Raw genomic sequence first — 22,820 nt, 5'->3', positions numbered from 1 at the left:
ATTTTTCGTGTTCAAGCTACTTATGGACAGAGCATTTTATCCTCTGTTCGGTACCTTCTCAGACATCACACGCAAGTATACCTACAGCATTTTCAAATGGAAATTCAGAGCAGTTCCTTGAACTTGGAAGTTTGGGAAGTGCATTGCCTAGCACCAGTTAGAAATGATTCACAATATATTCAACATATTATTACTATAAGAATTAGTGTCAACAGAGCGTGAAAGCTACAGTTGGTGCCCCTCCAATGAAAAAATATTTCTTCACTGCTCTAAAAGTCTCAAGAAGCACCTAAGCCTATCTATCAACACCTACACCCACATGCTATCAGCGTATTGCTGGGAGCACTGACTTCTTGACGGCAACACTGAGAAAAGCAACATCAGAATGACCTTTTGTAAGATAATATATTACACCCTTCATCATCATCCTCACTGCTGGGATTTCTCTCAGATGATGAATCAAGGTAATGAGCCTATGTCTCCGCACAGCCATGTTTTCAAGCAGGTTAGTTAAATTATTTAAAATAAAAAACTAATTTAAAATGTAGGAGAAAGAAACAGACTAAGAACTACGAATGCTGCTCAAAGAACTGAAACTTCATATTTGTATGATGTGTAGTGCATCATCATTAAAATAATTTCTTTGCTGGCTGAGCGTTCTAAAGAGGTGGTACTATAATCAGGGTAATTTGATCTGTGATTAATGAAAGAAGCTTTACATGATATAAGAAATCCAAGCCGGGAGCCTAAGGTGCGGGAGGCAGGAAACAGAGACAGACAGACAGAAAGAAACAGAAAAAATGAAAGAGGAAAAAATACTATCCAAAATTTCTTTTTTTTTTTTCCTTCAAAATAAAACTGACTTTGATCATCTAGCTATAATTTTTCTCTCTTGAACTGCCCTGGTAGCCAAAGTCTAGACTAAAGGATAATAGAACAAATTAGTAGAGAAATAATATCTCAGCCCTGTACTGCCTATCCCTTCCTCAGTCCTTTCACTCCTCTATCTCTACCAGCTTTCATGCAGTCACCTGAATTCTCCTCCTGACTCCTGTGATCATGCTTCAGTCTTAGCTTCCACTAAATTAACTTCTTTTTGCTATTCCCATGGTCCATTACTTTCTGCCTGGTTCCTATGAAGTAATAATGAGGTAGTGGGGAAAGAGAAAATAAGCCATCAAACTTAGAACTGCAGGCACATGATGAGCATCAAGACCTCTCTTCTTCCTCTTGCTTTCCTGACAACTCTGTTACTTTCCCATGTTCTGATTTCACTGGATGATCAAAAGGCACACATCTAGCTAGTACTCAGGCCACTGCAGTTCTGGAAAAGCCTGGTTCCATTCATTTCAGTCCTTCATGGAATTCATATTCATTTCACCCATCTCCCTGCAGAGTTTCCCAACCATCCCATTGTGATGAAGGGAAGAAATGGGGAGAGGAAAGGGAAAGAACAATCTCTACCTCTTCTACAGTTGGTCAACATACAAAATGAAGAATTAAAGATCACTTATGCCAGAGCAAGGCCACAAGAAAGAGCATGGCCTTCTTGTGTTTAGAATATTCATTTAATACTCTCAGCTCTAGGAGGTGAGACACTACCTAGCAGCCTATGCTCCAAGAATTATATATATTTAACAACTGTCACTGCCATGGAGCAGTGACTGAAACCAAGAGCTTCCCCTCTTCCTGGCAATGTCCAAATCGCTAGATTACAGACCTATTATCTCCTAGGCTCCCTTCTATTCAGTCAGTCTTTTAACCTTTTTTTTTTTTTTTTTAACTTACTGTAACAGCCTTACTAGATATCTGTCTCTAGAACAGTGTACAGTCTAAAAGCCATCAAGTTCCAGGTACGTAAAAAGATTTGGATGTGAACTCAGATTCACATCCTGCATAAGTGCACTAACCAATGACGAATTATTAAAAAGGAATAAGTGACCATCCACTTTTAAAAAGGAAAAGGCATCTTAAAAGAAATGCATAGGCATATATCTTAAAGTCAGTATTCCAAGCTGTGAAAACTAGGTGAAAAGAGGTATTTGATATATAGTCACCATCAATCAATTACCCTACTGATTACTTTACATGGCTTCTTGTTCCCTCTGCATCCTATTAGGACCTGTCTGATTCCATAGTCATACAGAATTTGTGCACCTACTTAGAAGACTCCAGCTAAGGGGATCTAAATGCTTTTTTGCATTTCAGCTTGAGTGTTTTGCTTCTGCCTCTTCATTGGTATGCCTACCCTTAATTCTTTTGTGATTTTTACTGATATTTAACAATCTGTACTTCTGGGTGGCATTATGTCAGACGAAAGATGCTGAAATCCTTGCCTCAATGAAATTAATGCAAATTGCACCTAGGATGCTTGAAAACCAATGCCTTAGAAAAGATGCCAAAAGGATAAATAAATATTGTAAGGATAACAAAGTGGATTTTGAGCTGCACATTTCAGTTCCACAACTCGTACTGCGGTACAAGTCCAATGACTTGAGTGCAGTTGTTCTCGATTTATACCAGTATAGGAAAGATCAGGATAGCACTTAATAAAATTCTTTTGGGGTGATACTTTTAGGATCTGAAAGTTTTTCAGGATTTTGCCTCATTAACATCCATTCTAAACAGAAGATCTTGGCAGTGCTTCAGAAATATGAAATTACCTGTACTCACTTGTGTGTCTGTTTTTCAAAACAGCCTGACAGCTGCAGAGAGAATGCTTATCTGTTTGACACACTGCATGTAAAGCTGGTCAGCTAAATACCTGAACCATGAAACACTGATGCCTGTTAAAAGAAGCATGTGCTTCAAATTAATCAGCTGAATTCCCAAATATTGTACTTTATTGTATTAGCACTTTATAAATAACAGCCACTATTTCTACACAATTCTTCCATGCATCTAGAAAATGTCATTAGCCATGTTCTGGCAGGGTTCTTTGTCTAATTTCTACAGCTAAGGTGGCAAAAAGGTTATTACAAGTAATAGCAAATTTAAAGTTTTATTAGCAGTAAACTGCAGAAGCTAATGGTGATGCCAACGCTAGATAAAATCATTGTCACAGTTAATTTTGAACTCTTTATTTCAAGCTTAATAATAGGAAACTCAATGGAGAGGATATTACACGGCCCATATCACTCATGAGTGCCGCAGGCCTGAGTAACTTGTTATTTTGCTCATGAGTGAAATAAAATGCAGATTATACTGCCTGCTATCAGGGGCACTGCTTTAATTGAGGGTGCATGCATGGTGATGAAGGAGTACCAAGTAGGTTTCATTTTCTCAGATGTTACAGGAATGATCTTTGTGGTTCTAACTGTGACTTGTCAAATCACCTCTCTGTTATTGTTGAATTTTTAAAGTTCTTTCCTTCTTAGATCTCCAAAAGAGACTGGGTATGTTTGTACCTTTAGTCAGGCACTATATGAAACTGCTTCTGTGACATCCTAGTGCCTGTACCCTCTGCCATTCATTTGCTTCAGAGAAAACAATGGAATATCTGTATCTGAGTCAGACTTAATCATGTATGCGAGCCAACACAAACTACTTCTCCACCCTGAGACATGTTCCCAGTCAGAAAGAAATAATACAAGATATACTCCTCCTTACCTTACATTTATTTAGGAAATAGGTGTTTCCAAGAAGTAGTAGCACAGAACAATTTCTGATCTTTTTCTAAAGTAGTTTCTTTTCTATTCATCCACTTATTGTACTAATGCACTGGATGCCACAAATCACCTAGAAATGTCTCCCTGTCAGTTGGATGTATTTATGGACAACCTTTTTCATAATGTTCCCTATATTGATTTGGGAAAGCTATCTTCATGATTATCCAAAAACTAACTTTTTTTCCTTTTTTCATCCTGTACTATTAGCTAGAAATGTCTGATTTCTAATCAGATTGCATTTTTCTAATGCTTGCTAAATCTTGCAACTTCTTTTCTTCAGCCAGAACTACCTGTGAAATACAATCCAGTAAGTCACCTACCACTGAAATCAACTGAAGAACTTTTACTGATGTTAGGAGACTTTAGGTGAGGCCTTTAAATATAAAGGGCTGTACATTTCCTTTTTATTTATGAATATGTAACAGAAGAAAATGCCCTACACCTTTTAATCAACCATAGTCAGGACTACCAATATTGTACTTCTAGGCAATTGCTGATGGCATTCTTGCTGGGATACTAAAGAATTATTTATCAGCATTCATTATCAAGCTCCATATCCAGCACAGAATTGCCAAGAAGTAAAAGCAGCATTACGTGGATGAAAGTGTTTGACAAATTGAAATCCTGACAATAGACAGCTGTAATCACAATGCACTGCCATGTAAAGATGCTAAAACTAGCTTTTTTATAAGTCGTACAGCTAGATTAGTGTAGTGTTCCACTGAAGCTAATTTAGTCAACTGAAAAAGAGACGAGAGCTGCTATCATAACATTGCACTACTCAGTGTAGACATATTTTGAGGGACAACTTCTGATCTGCTGAGAGCGAGAAATGAGGTGTTGAGCTAATGACTTTTTTTGTTTGTTTCAGAGTTTTTACTCAAACTATTTCTGTAGTGCAACTGAAAGCAGAATTTAGTAATCAAATCCCACACTTTTAGAAAGGTACACAATAGCAATACTGTAATAGCTACTTCCTAAATCTCTGGGAGCCTGTCTTAAGTCACTAAGTAATTAAGTACAATCAATTCTTGATAGCTAAATTAGTCCTAAAATTACAATTCAGATTTGTCCTGAATTAGCTACTATAAAACCATCTTTACTGAGGAGACTATTTAAAGCCCTGTATTAAAGAGATCATTATGGATTTTCTACAACCCAGCACATGTGCATTGACCCAGGCAGACCATCATCCTTCTAAATAAATTAACATTTCTAATGGCATGAAGGACCATCTTCTGTAGCCATGCCACCATGACTCTCTGGTAAATGACTCACATGGTATGGGTATATGGTCATAAGTGCATCTTTCCTAAAGAACACTCTTTCTCTCCCTGTGTCATGTAGGAGACAAGACAAAGAAGATGGCTCCTTTTTGAAGCGCCTTTCTTCTAAAAGGAGACAAGATATTGACACACTTGAAATTGAAATTTCTCCTTCTTCAAAAAGGGACAGAACAGAGTTTAAGGGGTTACCATAGTTTCATCTTTTTAAATTAAGAAGAGAGAATTTAGTCAAGAAAAAAAATGTAATCCATTGTTAAGAGTTCATTTTACTTTTCGTTGGTGACATGTGCTGATACAGGAGCTTCATGCTTTCAGTGCTTCGTTTCTCTTGGGACCTATTGTAGACTTCAAAAGATAAAAGAAACCTATTGTTCAGTAAGCCACTGAACAACGTAAAATTGTATTGTAGTATAAGTTTCTTTGACAGGTTGACCTCATGAAGAGATTTTAGTTATTTCTTTTTATTTTCTTTACTGTGGCTTTGGTGAATTAGGCTAGGATATTGATTTTGTGGCAACACTGAAATCATAATGGCTTTTAATTTCAAAGATGACTGTTTGTCTTATATTACATGTCTGTTTCTGAGCAGTTACATGAGAATTTAAGCATTACTACCCTTAAACTTTACATCTGCTTCCCACTTTGAGGTCTAATAAAGCCTTTAAATCTGTTTTTCCTTTCTTTTCTTTTTTTTTTAATCTCATCTAAACATGTGCTCAAGCAGAGGACTGCAGATCATTTCCTCTTAGTCCTGACTTGATTCAAAGCACTTGCCATATGCATCTATTCAGCACAGAACACACTGTCCTCTAACTTGTGTTTATTAGAGACTCATGCTCAGAATTCCTTCATTAATGGTTTTTTTATTCTGGATATCCTAAGCCAGACTATCTCAGATATTTCAGATAAAAAAGGGGAGAACTGGCTATTACGCAATGAGAAGTTGTAATCAAAGAGAAAACATTGTTTTATAACCTAAGTTCAAAGAACATTGAACCACTCCTCAGCATTCTACCAAAAGGTTCACAGTCTTGGTCATCAAAATACAGATGTAATGCTTAACTGAATTTTTCAACCATCTTTGATCTATATACAACTTGGAAGGTCGATGAGGGGAGAGAACACAAAACAAAGAAAATACCCAGGGCAGGATTTAGAAATACCAAGAGGAAAAATTCTGTGGGCAATACTCAGGCACTCTGATTTCTGTCTCAGCATTAAAAGTAAGAGCAGAGATAATTCTTCTTCAGAATTCCTCAAAGTCATTCATATCACAATTTATAAACTCGAAAACCATAAATGGAATTCAGAGAATAATTTGAATTAAACATGAAAATACTATATGGCTTTCACCAAACATTTCCTCTTCTTCCTCAGAAATATTTTTCTCTTTTGCATGATACTGTAATCACTATGCAGCCAAAATTTTTAAAATGCTAGAGGTTGTGTTTCTTTCAGGGACCATATGTTAAGTGGAAAAAATTTTCAAAAAGATAGGACATCTAAGAGAAGAAAAAGAAACTAGCAAAAACAAACAAACAAAAAACCCAGTTCACTGGTAAAAGCACTGAAATTCTTTTTCTGACGAAGGTATTTATTTTCACAGAGTTACTGAATTATTTTTTTCTGTACATATAAGTCAACAGTGCAAAATAATAAGAAAAAAAAAAAAAAGAAAGATTCAGGAACTGACTTAACATGTATCCATAAATGAGTGGAATGGTTAGTAACAACAAAAATGCTCATAAAGGTCTCAATGTTGAGAGTAAAAGCAGAAAGAAATGAAAAGGGTGCCAATTTTACTAATGTCAGTAATTGCCTTCAAATGTAAATAAAATCCAGATAAATACTTTTACTATTTTGCTGTATAAAATCTGTAAGCAAGGAATTAAGACAGATATAATGCTCACAGTTGGATAGCTGCTTTTGGAATGGAAGCATTGAAATAGTTTTCTTACATTTTTCTGTTTAGAACTAACACAAAAAAGCAAGATAATTAAAACATTACAATTACTTATATTAAAAGGTCATTAGTTGAAGGTGTCTGTCTTATCTTTCAACTGTAAATACAAATTATTCCTGGTGGACATTCATTAAATATTGTAACCTAGTAGAAGAGATAAAAAGACAGAGAGCTCTTTTCCTATACTTATAGAGAAATATTACAAAATAATTTTTATAGCCCACTACTTCTTCAATCATTGCCTAATTTACTGACTACAGTGAATATTTTATACCATTAAAAACAGGGGAATACGTTTAAAGGTTTAGATCTATATTTCAGTTAAGTTCAATGTGTATTATAATAATTTTTTTTGCCTGAGGTACTTCCATTGCATAGGAAAAGAAAGTTTATTTTTATTTTTCACTATAGTTCGTCTGTATCTTTTTGCATTAATATTGAACATATCTGTCCCAGTTTTCGCTCTACTATTCTGTACTTGCCAATTTCAGACTAATAACGGAGGATTTGGGGACCGCTAGAGGGTTATATGAGCATTCTACTGAATTTTAAGTCAAGTTAGTCATATGAATCTTAATTATCATGTGTAGGAAACTGATACATCCCTATGAAATCCCTTGTGATAGAAACAAAAAGGAGAAGTCAAAAGAAAATTTTAGCAGTTCCAGTTCACAGTTCATGCAAGTTTTTCAGTTTTTGACAGCAAGTACTTTACTATTTACTGCCTTATGTTACTTAGATCTGTTTTGAGTAAAATAAATATACAAAAAAACACCCAAAATGTGGGGAAAAGAAAGAATCATTATCGTGTCTATTTTTCAGTTGAGAAACTGGGGAAGAAAGTTTGGGGGATCTCAGTAACAATGCAAATGTACAGAAACAGAGCTGAACCCTAAATCCCTGTGTATTGATTTATCTCAAATTTATTCTCATTTAAATTTGGCCCAGGTTTGTATGCATGGCCAAAGCATCCTTGAATCACTGGGAACAAGATCTAACTTTGCAATGAAATGCAGGGGGTTGGTTTCATCTCTAATTTCAACGAACAATTAAGTGGCAACTGGTTAAAACAAGATGTGCACAGATTCTGGGAACACTTGGCATTCATACACTTTACAGCATTCTGTGTTACTGGGTTAAGCAGCAGCTCACAAAAATGCCGAGGTTTCCTGTGTTCTCCTCACAAACAGTCTTTTGCAGTGCATTAATTTCTTGCAATAATCCCCAGTATTAGACATCTAAGTTGTTTATAGTCAATTATAATACGGTCTGCATTACAGAAGATCATTATTTTGTTCTCTGCTGACCAAACAGTTTGTTGGGTTTTCAAGATGCTGTGCCTTCACAGCACTAAATGCTGCTGAACTCCAGCCTCCCTTAGTCATAAAAGTATTTTTTTATTCAATCATCAACCCCTAGGTAACATTTGTGGACTGGAATCCTAACGAGTCAGAAGCTGATGGTTGTTATACAGTCTGGTCATTATCACATCCTTTGTCAAGAGCCAAGAAATCACTGATTCATGCTCTGATTTTCAGGCAGGATTGGTTCTACTCAGACATCAATGATGTCCAATTCTGTGGCAGTTTCAATCACAGGCATCCATCTAATATCCAGCAAAAAACACCCAGTTCTGCTCCTAACACAGTCCTTAAGTGCTGCTCTCTGCAAGGTGTCCAGACCTGGATTCATCTTCAAGTGACTCTCATCTGTGCTCAAATACAGCAGCTGACCTCTTGGCAGTGAAATATCAGAGAGTCAGCATAAATGATACTCAGACACTCACTTAGTGAAAACTCAAATCATTTATCATGATGGTGAAGTCCCTGTGCATTGCTGTGAGTTCCAAATGATTCAGGGTCAAGAGCCATCTCCTCTCTGCCCATTTCAAAGGGTGCTTTCAATTACCTTTGACGCATAACTCTGCTCCTCCTTGGATCTGAGCTAGATGCCATTTAAATGTATCATGTTTCTTTTTCAAAAACAGTTTGCTGTATTTAAACTTCTAAGGATAAAGGTCCACTATCATTTAAATTCCTGGGTTTTTTTACAGTTCTGCCTGTTTTCAGTTGTCCACTGCAAGTAAGTAAAATTTTTGAATAGCAACATTTAATAGCTACCTATTAATTATGATTCTCCCTCACCCTAGCCTGTCAAAGCTGCTAATTTCCACCATCAGGTCTGAATCCTCAGCCTCCTTCTAACTACCTTGTTGAGATACTCCACAGCAAGTTTGGAAATACACTGTCTATAGTGTTCTGACAAACTGTGTATTTTCAAGTCAGCAGCTCCTGCTAAATTCCTCTTTGTCCTCAGTTCCTACATATCTAACCTAGAAGGCTGTCTGCCTAAGCATTTTGGTGGAACAAAAGAAGGTTGATCGAAAATCAATTAGAGTTTCTGTGCCAAAATTAACACCTGTTAATGCATTCCCATACAACACAAGAAACCAATACAGACCATTGAGTATAGATGTAATGCATGAGTGCCAAGTAGCACCAATAAGCACACAACTTCTACATTGATGTAGGGACAGAAATTACTGGGAGAAAAGAGATGGGGAGCAGACGCTCTCTTCTTAGCCCAGCCTTCCCACTGCTGCGTGCCTGTGACTGCGCTGGACAGTCGCATGACCGCATGCACTCAGTTGGAGAAAACTAATCTCTCCAACTGCACATTAATTTAAATTCTCAGTCAGTATTCAGACATCATGTGTTGTTGATGTCCAACTTTCAGATGACAAAAATGCAGGTGTTTATTAGGAAAGTGAAATCCCAACAAAAATGTTTCAAACATTTTACCACGACAAGAGGCTGGAAATGCTATTACTTGTATACCCAGAAGCTTAGTTACATTTCGTCCTCTGTAGAATAGAGACAGCAGGTTAGAAATTTTCAAAATCCTCCACTGGAGAATCTTCAAGGTAAACAAGCAATCACTTTTAATGATCTCTTATAATCTCTCAAAAGAGGAGGATTAAAAACTGCTCAAGTGTACCTCTACCCATTTTTTTCTAATGTCAACTGCTCATGAATAATATCTCATCACCAATAATAGCCAAAGCATCTGTAAAACAGTCTGATACACCATTGGAAGGATTTCTATAACTTCTTTATAAAAGAATACTGTAAAGAATAATTTTCCATTTTAAAGGTCTTTCCAAATCTGATGAAAAGTGATAACATCCAGAAAATACTGCTATAACTATACAAATATAAAACTACATAAAACCATTAATCATTAACTGAATATAGTAACACTTTGTTTATTCATATATAATTGAATGTATCAAAGATCAGAAAAGTTTCATAAATTATTTATATAGCGGCTGTTCAATTGATAAGAAAAATTGATAAAGAACTTAAGAAAATGGGAATAACTGGAGGCAAGCACAGATAGCAAAGGGGTAAAGACAGTCAAGAGAACAATCAGTGACAACGTCTTCAGCAGACAAGAGTTAAAGTCAAGTTTTCTCAAAAAAGGTGGTGTGGGCAGCATTAACTGCCAAATACATACACCGGAGATGAGCAAGGGAAGGTCAAGAAAAAGACCATTCAAAGAAAGTAATGAAATCAATTTTAAATGGATAATTTTTCATCTGTTGAGTTTAGTAATACTAGGTAACATGAAAAATTATTTTCAAAAATGCAGCATTTGGCCAATTTTTAAAGACCACCTTTTTCCTCCCTTTTCTTTTTCATTTTAACTAAAACAAACTTCAAGGTGAGCTTTAGTCACTACTCCCATCTTCTCCCCCTCCCAAAAAAATGATCAGTTAGAGTGAGGGAAAGCAACTCCTATGCCCACAGAATTTTTATGTGATAGGACAGACTCAGAAGCACCAATAGCAGTGAAATTTCATTAGGAAATGTCGGTCTTAACAAGACACAAATGGTGACAAGTGGTGATTCAAGCTTCGATGCCATGCCAATACCTAGAGAAGAGCTTGTGTTAGGATATTATCTTCATGATGCTGAGCTAGTCACGTATCCTAAAAAAGACTGAACAGTACACTGCAATAACATGAAGTGTTTGGTCCACATGGGGAGGGCAGGGTTTGCTGCATTAAGCTGGGAGCTAGAGGAGGAATTGACTCTGAACTGCTCGCCTTAACTGCCCAGACTGCATCCAAAAAAAATGGGAATGCCAACCTAGCAATAGCAACCCATGCAAAAGTTACACAAACCCAGCCTCCAATGAACAGAAAGTTCATGTGCAAATATCGGCAGCAACGTTGAAGGACAAATTCTTGGTCTTTGGAAAAAGCAAATTCAGACCCATTTGAGCTACTAAGCTGTATATTTAGACACTGGGAGTGAAAAAAATGTTGTTACTGCATGGAAAGATGTGCCTACACAATGTCCCAGAGAAAGATACACCTGAATAATGTCAAAGACCTTTCTCTGGTTACATGAAAGCATTATTATATTGTTTTAAGCAGTGTCCTTGGGGTTACTTCTTGGTCCTTCAAATTGATGTCAGGATAGGTCAGGACCAAAAGGCAGTTTTAAGACTATGGACTGAACCACAGAATATCCAATAAACCTTTGGGATCCTCACAGGACAGAAATATTATTGGATATGTTTAAGAAGGGAGCCTGGGTAAGACTGAGAGAGTCCCTCTGACTCCAAAAGCTGAAGCCCAGAGTGCATTGACAAATACATATGTCTTTCTCACTCCCCAGGTACCACTTTCTAATGACCGTGGTATATCACAAAGACCCGCGCTATCATTCTGCTTTATAGGAGACCAGAGACCAGCACAACTTGAGTCCACTTTTCAGTTGTACTGCTGCCTCAACACACCAGAAACCAGGGTTGCTCCTGAACCACCTTACTATGCAACAGCAGAATACTAAATTTAGTTTCACCCAAAAGTAAATTTTGGCACAAAGGAAAATCCTCTGAGTGCTTCACCCCTCTTTTACATACTAAGTATAATAAAGGCAATAGAGTTCTCCAGGCATACTATATAGCCCGCTGTAAGTATTTTCATGACAAAATTCAGTCAACCCAGCCATGAAATACTAAAAAAACCTAACTAACAAAAATTCTATCCTCTCTTCATATGGTGGAAAAAGCTATATGCTTACACAATAATAGAGATAGATAACATTAACTCGTAAATATGCATTTTGAAGCATTCATTCCCAACCTCTCTAAGTTGATTTACTCCCAATTAGCATTTCTTCCCCAACACTACATTCAATGTTATAAAAATTGCTGTCTCTTGCTGTATTTTTTCAAAGAGCACCATCAAATAGTTTGTCCAATAGGTTTTTCAGAAATTAAAAACAAAAACCCTCGATACGTCCTTTCTCAACAGTTCTGTAAACATTTAAAATATCTGTTGATAAGCCATTTTACTTAATGCTAACTGTTCCTGTAGTTTTGTCATCCTGAACACATTTTATATACCACAGGCACAATTATTAGACAATTAAAAGTCATCTGGTAAGCAGACTTTGAGCTTCATTATTTTGATTCCAAAACATAGGCCCTAACGTAAGCGTTCATTTTGCAAGCAGACATAATAGCAAATCCTTCATCCTCTGCACTTGAAATGTCTCCTAGCTGACAGGCATACCTTACACTCCCTTTTCAGTCAATTTATATCACTTTGTTACCTTTTCTTAGGTCTTCTTTCCCCCACACACACTCACACAGAGAACACAGTCATAAGGTTCATGGTTCTGGTTCATGTCATTAATCTTTTTTGAAGTGGTATTTAACACACCATCCTGAATGGACCTCAAAAAACACCATGGTTGTTCTCAGAAGAAATGTATTCTAAATTGTGCAAACAGGTGCATCCCAAATATGATCTCATTACTATCTAAGAGTAGAAAGTGAACTGACTGAAAGATATCTCCTACACTAAATCAGTTTTTCTGTTGGTCCTAAGCTTATTTAGTAGTAATTACTAAATAGGGATGATGAACTATATTCTAAAGAGTCTTATGGCCAGTGTGTTTTGTGATGATCATGGTAGTTGCATCAAAATAGCTTGTGAAATTTGGAAGGTTTTTTTGTGTGGAGAAACTCTAGATGAAATACCAAAAATCTATAGGCTCAAGAAGCAGCTTGTAAAACACAATAAAATTCTCTCTGAATAGCTGGGACTCATAGCACTGCAGGATTGAACTGGAGGTCTCAGATGATTGTTTCTCTTAAAGGATTCTTAGTACATCTTGATTGGAGGCTTGAAATAGAAATGCATTCTATTTGTTCATTTTCTTTGAAATGTTTTAATAAAAATGAGATAAAATCACTATTTTACAAATAGTGAAGGAGAGCAAACTATACTCTTGACAGAGTTTGCCTGTGTTTCAAATGCAGATATTATCAAGCTAATAATAAAATTTTATAATAAATATCTGAACATTTCCAAGCCACAAACCCCTATTCAGATCTGCATCGCAGTAGCACCTTCTGTGGGTTTATTTCAAGTCTTTTTGCCCAGAATAAACAATATTTGTATTGGCAGACTCCATTAATCAAGTCACAATGGTCATGCATTTGTGGAATTGCATAGTTCAAGATCCAAATGTTAACACAAACTATTGCATTGGACAGAAAAAGATAAAGTTTTTGTACAGAAGCAGATGTTTCCCAAAGATAAAACTTTACCTAAATACAATTGTGTCATTTCCACTACATTTGAAGGTTAAGTGGAAACTGTTTTCAACATCCTTAGCAAGAATTGCTCCTCCACAATTTTCCTCTCCATGTATCTGAATGTAATTCATATCATAACCTAATATCAATTGTAAATCACGCAATTTCCGACAGAACTATGATGAATATACATTCAAATAAAAGAAAAAAGTGGTGGAGCAATATAGTCCCTGGAATTTAACACTCTGTGGTCAGAAGGTCACATATGTTAAGTTTCTTATTTATATCCCTATTAAAGCTCTGATCTGTGGGAAGCAGGATAGAAGCAATGTGACTCATTTTACAAATAAAGAATGTATTGTTGTTGTACTGTACATGTTTTGTTTCTGGGTACTTAATGATAACAGTGTATGAAGTGCAGGTGACTATAATAAGGGGAAAAAAGATCTTCATCAGGAGACATAAATATTTGTTCCTACTCCTTCTCTGGTAAATGCTTCATTAAAAGCCTAACAAAATACGTATTTCATGAATGAGTCATGCAAATTAATATTCTTCATAATTTTTTCTGACTTCTTGACATCAAATTATATACAGGCTGACCAGATATTTTGACTGCAGTTATGCTGAACAACAAGCATATAAAGAAGGAAGAATAAGGAATTTATGTACATTGCATATTTCAATTCAAAATAGTGAATTATTCTGATCTAAAGATTAACCCAGATCATCTGAAACTTTTATCAGCAAGCCTTTATTCACCAGAGGAGCCTCTCCATGACACTCAGCACAAACTACACTGTGGCTTAGTATTTGTCCTAACTATTTTGGCCTGTGATATTAATATTTTATTGCTGTACATCACATAGGCACATAAAAAAATTACATACTGACAGTTTTGTATAAGCAAGGTATTAATGTCCCCTCCAAGGAATTTTCTTTGAGAAATAATCAAGTGAACACATGTTCTTAATATCCAGAGGTTAGGCAATAAAAAGAATTAACAGTAGAGGACAAAAGAGGATGGACAGATGATAAACTGTTGAGCATTTAAAAAAAACAAAGAACAAACAACAACAAAAAAAAGCTGAGCTCTTTTTAATGAGTGGAAAGATTTGTTTGGGAATTTGGGAGTTGGGTCTTTTGGGGTGAGTTTTTTTGATGTAAGCATTCTACCTCTGGCCTAGTATAGTACAAAGGCCACTACTACATGTACCCAGATACCTAAATACCTACACAGACTTGTCATAGCCAAAACTCTTTCCTCTGTTTTTTTTCCAGCTTAATCTATATTGGCAATGGATGCTTAGGAAGTGTTTTTTCTTCTTGCAGTTTCATACCATAGTTGCAAATCTGCTTGGCATGAGTTTGATAGGACAGCATTACCTTGGTTATGGCTTCTTTTTTCTGGCATAAATATATTCCCTTTGAGCATATTCCTTTTTAGTTGCAATAAAAAGTGTGAGTCTTATTGTTTGTTTGTTTTCTTTAGGAGAAGCAGCTGCAAAGTCATAATTATGTTCACTTCCCACATTGGCAACAAGCAAGCTTCACATTTTTGCGCATTTGAAATCACCTATAAGGAGGGGCTGAATCACTACCACCTAGAGGTTTACAATTTTCACAGTATCTAAAACATATTGCTATTAAAAAGGGCTTTTGTTTCATTTTTAATTATGTTCAGAATAGCTAATAAATCAGTTTGGAATATATTAAATAATTAAAAGTGCAGTATCAGTAGAAAGATACAGCACTATAGTAATGTGATCAGTTCAATTATTTTCATAAATTCAAACCTGAAACACAGTAAGCACAGTTGACAATTGCTTTCTGGACATCAGGAGCCAGGTAGTGACACCTCAGTCAACAAATGGTCTTTGAGAAAAAAAAGGGTGGAAGAAGGAGAGGTTGTGAGGAAAAGGAATGGCAGCAGAGACCCTGGAGAGTCAGAAATGCTGTAAGAGCCCCAGTGCTCACTGTGCTTGTACACCATATACCTCCTTATACCTTCTGTTTGTCTTGCCCACATAAAACTGTGTTTTGGAACAGGGCTCATCTCTTGATAGTTAGAGTGCCTAATAAAAGCTAGTGTCCTGCGTATTCCTTTATCAATATCCAATAAGCAAATATCATTATTAAAACAAAATGGTGTCACCCTTTTGACCTAAGCATCTAACCAAAATTCAGGCTCCAAGTCCTTGTTTCTCTCAAGAGGAGGAATTGATGATGGAGCCCAGAATTTCTTCAGTGCAATCTACAGTAAATTGTATGTTAAAGCCCAATTTTCTTGAACACAGCAGGAATCAAGCAGCAGGAGATAGCTTCCTTGCTCACAGCTTCATGCCTCTTTTTAGCGAGTACTTTACGTAAAACTCTCTTAGCTCACAGTATAACTGCTTCTTTGGTTGCACCTGGAGCTTCCCTGTTCCTTTTCTGTGTGCTCCTGTAGCGTGTCTGCCCTTTTCCTCACACGTACTGACACCCAGCTGCAGCCAAAGCCCTTCCCCTACCTCTGCATTTAACTTCCAGCCCACCAAGAAACTGCTCCAACAGGATAATGAACAGCATTGTACATGGATTGAATTTTTAGGGGTTGTTTCAATATTTTCAACTATCTCTGAACACAGATGCATTTAACTGTTCCCTCATTCAGCTTGAAGAGAAGGTGGCTGTTACATTTAGCAGATGCACCAACATTTCTTCCCATCCCTAACACAACCATAACAATACCACCCCGCCATTTCATTCTTTGATGAACATTAGTATTTTGCCTTTTTATTTTCTGCTCTACAAAGAACAGTACATTTAGAATACTCCTTTTATATTAATTTTCATAAGTGGAACAATCTTTCAAAAATGACAAGTTTTTTTCTTCTCATTTTTCTTTCTGTGTGAGACTAGCACACACAGAGATGCTGGAGGCATTTTCTGAGGAACTAGTAGTGGCTTGGCAGGAAACAGATCATCTCTTGCATTGGACACTTCCACAATCTGTCCACAAAATTATTTTTTTAAATTTGGCTGGAACTAGACTGTCACCCTCTATACTACCAGATTCACACAGCTACTCAGAGAGTCTCTCCAGGTCACCACCACCATTGGTTTTCAGGCTTGCATGCTGAGCACCACATCCCAACTCTCGAGAGTTGCTTTCACTTGACAGATACGCTTCACCCCCTCTTGGTTACAGAGTTTCTAAATTTAGAAACTCAGACACTGGCAAAGCAACAGTGTTTGGTGAGAATCCATAATCTTGCAAACAGAAACTAATCTTGTTTAAAATCCTTCTGCCTACATGTGGAAGCTGGCCAAAAATACTATTAATGAACAGTCTTCAGTTTCATGGGGACTTTCAGAAAGGTCAAAATGGAGCTACATTATTTAAGTTTTATGGGAACATGTATTTAATGTTTATAAATCCATTTGGATAATAACACTGACTTTAATGGACTGATAGATGTATCTTCTAAAGTACATTACAAGAACGATCACCTACAGCGTCTGAAAAATTTAACATTTCCCTGTTGATTAGTCTTATTTGTCTGTTACTTAACAAAAGTTTTCAAACCCTCAATAAAATGTAATTGTTCTTCTTAAATGTGTTACCAACCCACGGATATCAGAAGGGTACTTTCTCTTCGAGCTTTGGGAATGACATATGTGAAATGGCATCTTCATCATTCTGGCTTCTTGACTTGCTGATAGGTCTCAAGAGAACGGATCTTTAGTCACTCTTAGATAAAGCAGTGCATTTAAACTTTCAACTTTGATACACTGTATATGTAGCACTATCATGGAATGCACAGTACTACCAAGTACAAAATGGAAATTACAGCCAAAAAACCACAATGGTAGGCATTAAGAAATAGTAAACTTAATATCGTTGTTTGATTTTTTTTAAGACGAAAAGAGCATAAAGCTCACAGAATTCGCAGTGGAAAGTATATACAGTAAGACAAAAAAAGATGTTTCTATCACAACTGAAAACCAGACAGAGAGCTTGGTCAGAAGATGTATAATCTCTGCTGTCATAACACAAAACTAATGGTGACAAGCAATCTATACCAGAAAAGAAAGACACTGAAATGCATGCTGTAAATATATGTCAAGAAGGATATAAACGAATCACAATTTCAAAAAGAGGACCAAATCTCTGCAAAACAGTCCAAATTGTTTCTGTGCTAGAAGTGACCCTTTCTACATCTGCTAGCAGATCTGACAGCTCCAGTTGCAAGGATAATATATCTAGCATAAGGAAGGATTTTCAGAATCATAGTAATAATCTCTTCACAACTATCAACACCCACAGAATTCACTTTTTGACATCCACACAGACATACCTAAACAAAATAGGATTTACTTAAAAGTAAAATGGTAATATCTCTAGTTACAACTGATTCCATGCTAAAACATGCTAAGACAAGTTAAGGGAGCATTGTTAAATACTCAAAACTAAAGAAATGTGAAGTTTCTTCTATAATTTGACAAGTCTTGGCCACAAGTCCACAATTTAGTTTCTAGAAAGTAAACACAAACATAACATTGTTCGCATGCCCATTACTATGACCTGAACCCAAAAGTTTTGAGATGTCTGAATCAGAACATGATTTAATTCTGTGTACAAATACTAATTCTTGGTTTCTGCACAGCTTTCATTATAGTAATTATTAATAGTATGATGACTTGGCTTGCTTTCACAAATATATAGCATGTCATCTTACATATATTGCTACACATGCATTGCCATAACAATGCTATTGCTGTCATGGTCTTAAAGCATATTTTGAGACTTCAAACAAAATCCTAAAACCTGTGGTATATTTACAGTACATTGGTCACTCCCAACAAGTCTCAGAACTTGGCTCAAACAGCTCATTACTTACACACAAACAAAATGTTACTTACCTCTCGCAGGCAAGCAGTCAGTAGAACCATTCATCACAATAAAGGATTTGCCTCCATTTTCTGAATTGGTATCAGCATGGAAATGTACTTATTTTCAAACAGGATAGCCACAAAATGAATAACATTTTACTATCATTTTAAAGCAGATATAATTTCTTCAAAATGGTACTAGCCCATTTCTTAGACAAATTAAAATTCACTGTCAATATCCATAATCTGTTTTTAACATACCAGCCATTAATTAAAAAAAAAAAAAAAAAAAAAACAAACACAAAAACCACCCAAAAAAATAAACCACAAAAACCCAAAATGCAGTCAATTATCTAAAGTCTGGAATTCTTTCAGTCTTCACTATGACCTGTACTGTAAATCCAGATGTACCCCCAGACACACATAAAGCCACCTTATTTTCAGTAAGGCTCCTCCTTAAGACCATGCCTTTTGTCTTATGCTTCCTAGTGGTCCCAAACAAGAACATACAATAGGAAAAAGCAGGAACTTTTCTTCAGTTCCTCCACAATGCAAAGGCTCAAGTGTCTGAGGACTCCAAAAAAAAGAACAAAAGCAACAAATCATGGGTACCATAGTGAACATAGTATCCGAAAGAATCAGAACTAATCTTAGCTAAATAAACTCTCCTTAGGGACTAATCCATTAGGCAGATAACATTGGTTATGTTCTGGCAGACTAAGCTGGAAAAGTCTACCAGCAAGCTGATAACACAGTGGAGACATGGTGCTACCCATTTTGGAAATCTTAGTGGGAAGACAGATTTATTTTCATAATTCTGCTTAGACTAGACTTGACATGAGGGAAGAGGGGGAAGGGAAGCAAACTGATTACCAAGGCAGTCTTGTATACTTCTAGTGTGTGCAATTCCTCTCTCCGTGCCAGAGGAAGTTTCTGGACAAAGACAAGTCATCTTATTGCAATTGAATATAACCAATACTGGGGTCTTGACAATGGACAGTCTGAAACTATTAAACAGACATTTTCAGGCACATTAAGAGTTTAAAGGGATGCTCTGTGACCTTAAGACAACTAGGAAGATCCAAACAAGCTTAACATTTTGCTAATGATAAAACATGAAATAGCCTTCCAAGAAGCTTCAATATCATAACGCAAGAAACAAATGAACACAAGCTTCTAAAAGAAATTGATACATTTAAGCTATTGTGATGTAGACCTTAAAACTGCTTAACATGAAGTCAGTCTATTTAAAATTAATTAATATACAAGCCTCTTCAAAATTAAGACTTTCAAAAATCCTACGCTATGCATGATCTACCGATACCATGAATTCTTTCCAAGTTTGGCAGATATTTTGCTGATCTATCACAAGTTCTGAACCTGTAAAGAATAATTTCAAGTCATGGATCTTAAATGCTATTTTCAGGGACAAAACCTACATAGTTTGGATAGTCACCAAGCTCGTTTTGTACAAGTGGATCTGGATAGGTGAGGATCTAAGTGCTTGATATCTACCACCATTCCGTTAGACCATAGTTTATTGGAAATGATGACACAGAAAAGACAGGAGAAGAAACAACAGCTTAGAGACATAAAATAACTTAAGTTTATATATAAAGACCAGGAAAGACTTGACAGTGGTGCAGTTCTTCAGGCCAGTATAAACTGACAAGAGAGTTACCAGTGGAGAAACTGATGAAGATAGGGTAATTTTTTTCTTTTAGGGAAGTCCTAAGTTCTCCCAAGAGAACTCCAAGTTCTCTGATAACTTGTGTAATGCTCTACACATGAGGCCATCCACTTTCTTGTAACATGCATGTACATGCAAAGAGTGCTGCTATTTAAAGAGGCGTAACTGTGGGCAAAAAGCAAAGCTGTGAGTATTCTTTTTCAACTGAATGTACAAAGTAAAATTTAATAAAATACGTGAACTCTTTCATAACTTCCACGGAAACAAGCATGTGGTATTCACCTCAAAGAACCTGGAACAAACCTTTGTGGCATAGTATACAACACAAATCCTTTACCATTTGGTATGCATATGCCTGCTTGTGTATGCATAGCATGCTCGTGTGTTAGTCTTAAAAAGCAAAGCTCATGTCAGAACTATACAGAGAATGAGGTTCTTTAAAAAAATGAAAATCTTATCTATTCAGAGATTCTTTAAATGAAAGAGAATTCTGAATCTTTCCTCCAGTTTTTAGGGGGTTCACCTAGTTGAAGATTTAGAGCCATAAAACAGCATGGAAATTATTAAACTGGAACAAATTGCACTACTCTGTCTTTCACAATAATTATAATTGAGGTGGTGTAAGAGTAACTAGCATTAGGACTTCTATAAATTACAATATTCTGAGGGAATGAGTCACAAAATACCAAGGATTCTTTGTGCAGAAAAAGATCTTTGTACAAGAACACAGAATATGAAATCCATAGATACAGCCCAGAAAGATTAAGATGTGAGACCAAATTCAAACTTAACGAAAGAAACATCAATGGGATAAAAACAGGAAAATGAATTTTATCACACTAATTGACAATGGAAAAAGGCAGCGGTGACTTGCACAACGTATTCCTCTGAAACAATAGAGCTCCCTGCAGCCACAGGAAGGACAGATGCAGGTACCTTTTTCTTCCCCAGTGGATCTTTCAGTAAAGAAGCTGATAAATCAGCTGCTTTATCATGTCTGCTTTCTAGAAACAGATATAAATGCAACAGGGATGGACAAGAGGAAGGTAGCATACACATATAGCAAGGTAACTTTGAGCTCATCGTGCATTGGATCCCCAATGACTGCATTACCTGAACATATACAATGACAGGATATGAAGGGAATAGAAGGTCATTATAAAGCTAAAGTGAGAGATTCACCTCATAAAACAGAGATGGACATGGGCCACTGGCTGGTGTCAGACCAAAAAGCATTCACACCAGTAGTTCAGTTGAACTTACAAGAAACATCTGAATTTTTGAAACATTGTCCACAATAACCTATTAAACTGTTGGAATATACAACTATTCTTTCAACAGTATTCAAGAAGAAAATAAGCAAAGCCCAAAGAGGAAAATATATCCTGAAGAGATCTATGAAGAATAAACTATATTAGAAAGCTAAAACAGTGACCACTGAGCAGAATCTGGACAACTTCAAGTACCCAAGGAAGTACTAATGAGGTGCACCAAAAACTAGGAAATTGCTGTTAAGAGTAAAATGTAGATACAACTACATCTGATCAATCTTGAAGTATGATACAGACATCAGACTAAAGAATTTAAAAGTAATTCAAATTTTAAAATCTGTACTGAGATATGAATGTTCAAATAATTTAAAGTGCTTCCATTTAGAAACTAAGATAAAAGAGTACAAGAAACTTGCACAGAGGGTACTTGAGAGTCATTTACAGATCACACACATTCACAGTAAGCTACTCTCACAAATGTGTTTGCAAAGCACACAGTAGAAGAGAGACTAGAGAAACTAAGATTTTAGATCTAAGTTTAAAAATATGTTTATTGTGATTCAAAGCTAATGTTATTCATTACTCAGCCAACATATTAGTGCAGACAATATTCTCTCACTTCCTCTGGGCCTTCTTTAATCTTATCTGGATTTATTTTCTGTGTATTTCTCAGTAATCAAAAGATATAGGCTTGATATCTCTTGAGTTAAAAACACCCCTAGTGTTCCTGCTGTTTCTTTTGTATATATTCATTTTTCAGTGAGTCTCTAAAACAAGGATTAAAAAAAAAAAAATCAAATAAGGTTATTTCAATCAGCAAGAACCAGCAATTTGATTTCTTCCAATGTATTAAGAAAACATTCCTGTTAAGACAGAGATTGATCCAAGTTGGTGTTAATAAGGGTAGCTGAAAATCTAATGTTAGGCATTCCTTCAGCAGATGTGTACATTCAGGACTATGGTAATGAAGCAAAAGTTGAAAGCATTTAACTCATCTTTCCTTTCAGTAAGTAAAATTATTCAACGAAACCTTCATTTGAATTATACACCAAAAGAAACCTAAATATACTCACCGGACATTCATAAATAGAACTGTTGAGGAATTTTCTGACTAAACTGAAAATGACAATTTGTCAAAGTTGAAATGTTTTGCAGAAATGTCACTGATTCAACAAAATTTCATTGGTGCACTGGCAGAGTACCCACCAGGGCCTGGCTGGTTCCTGGCTGGGACCAAGGTTCCTGCAGCTCTGGCCAGCCATACTACCTGGGGTTTTCTAAGAGCCAGGGGACTGAAAGTCCTCAGAGCCCTGTGTCACAAGAGTGCTTCCTACAGGAAAGTGCCAAAACCTTGACCTGAAGCTCTCAGATACTCCAGACTCAATATTGTGGAGCCAGGAGCCTGGACAGTAGGACACGCCAGCCCCAACACCAACACAGCTCCTGTAC

Source organism: Mycteria americana, chromosome 7, assembly GCF_035582795.1.
Source record: "Mycteria americana isolate JAX WOST 10 ecotype Jacksonville Zoo and Gardens chromosome 7, USCA_MyAme_1.0, whole genome shotgun sequence".
NCBI lineage: Eukaryota > Metazoa > Chordata > Aves > Ciconiiformes > Ciconiidae > Mycteria > Mycteria americana.
The sequence above is the reverse complement of the archived record's forward strand: the minus strand, read 5'-3'. Positions refer to the sequence as shown.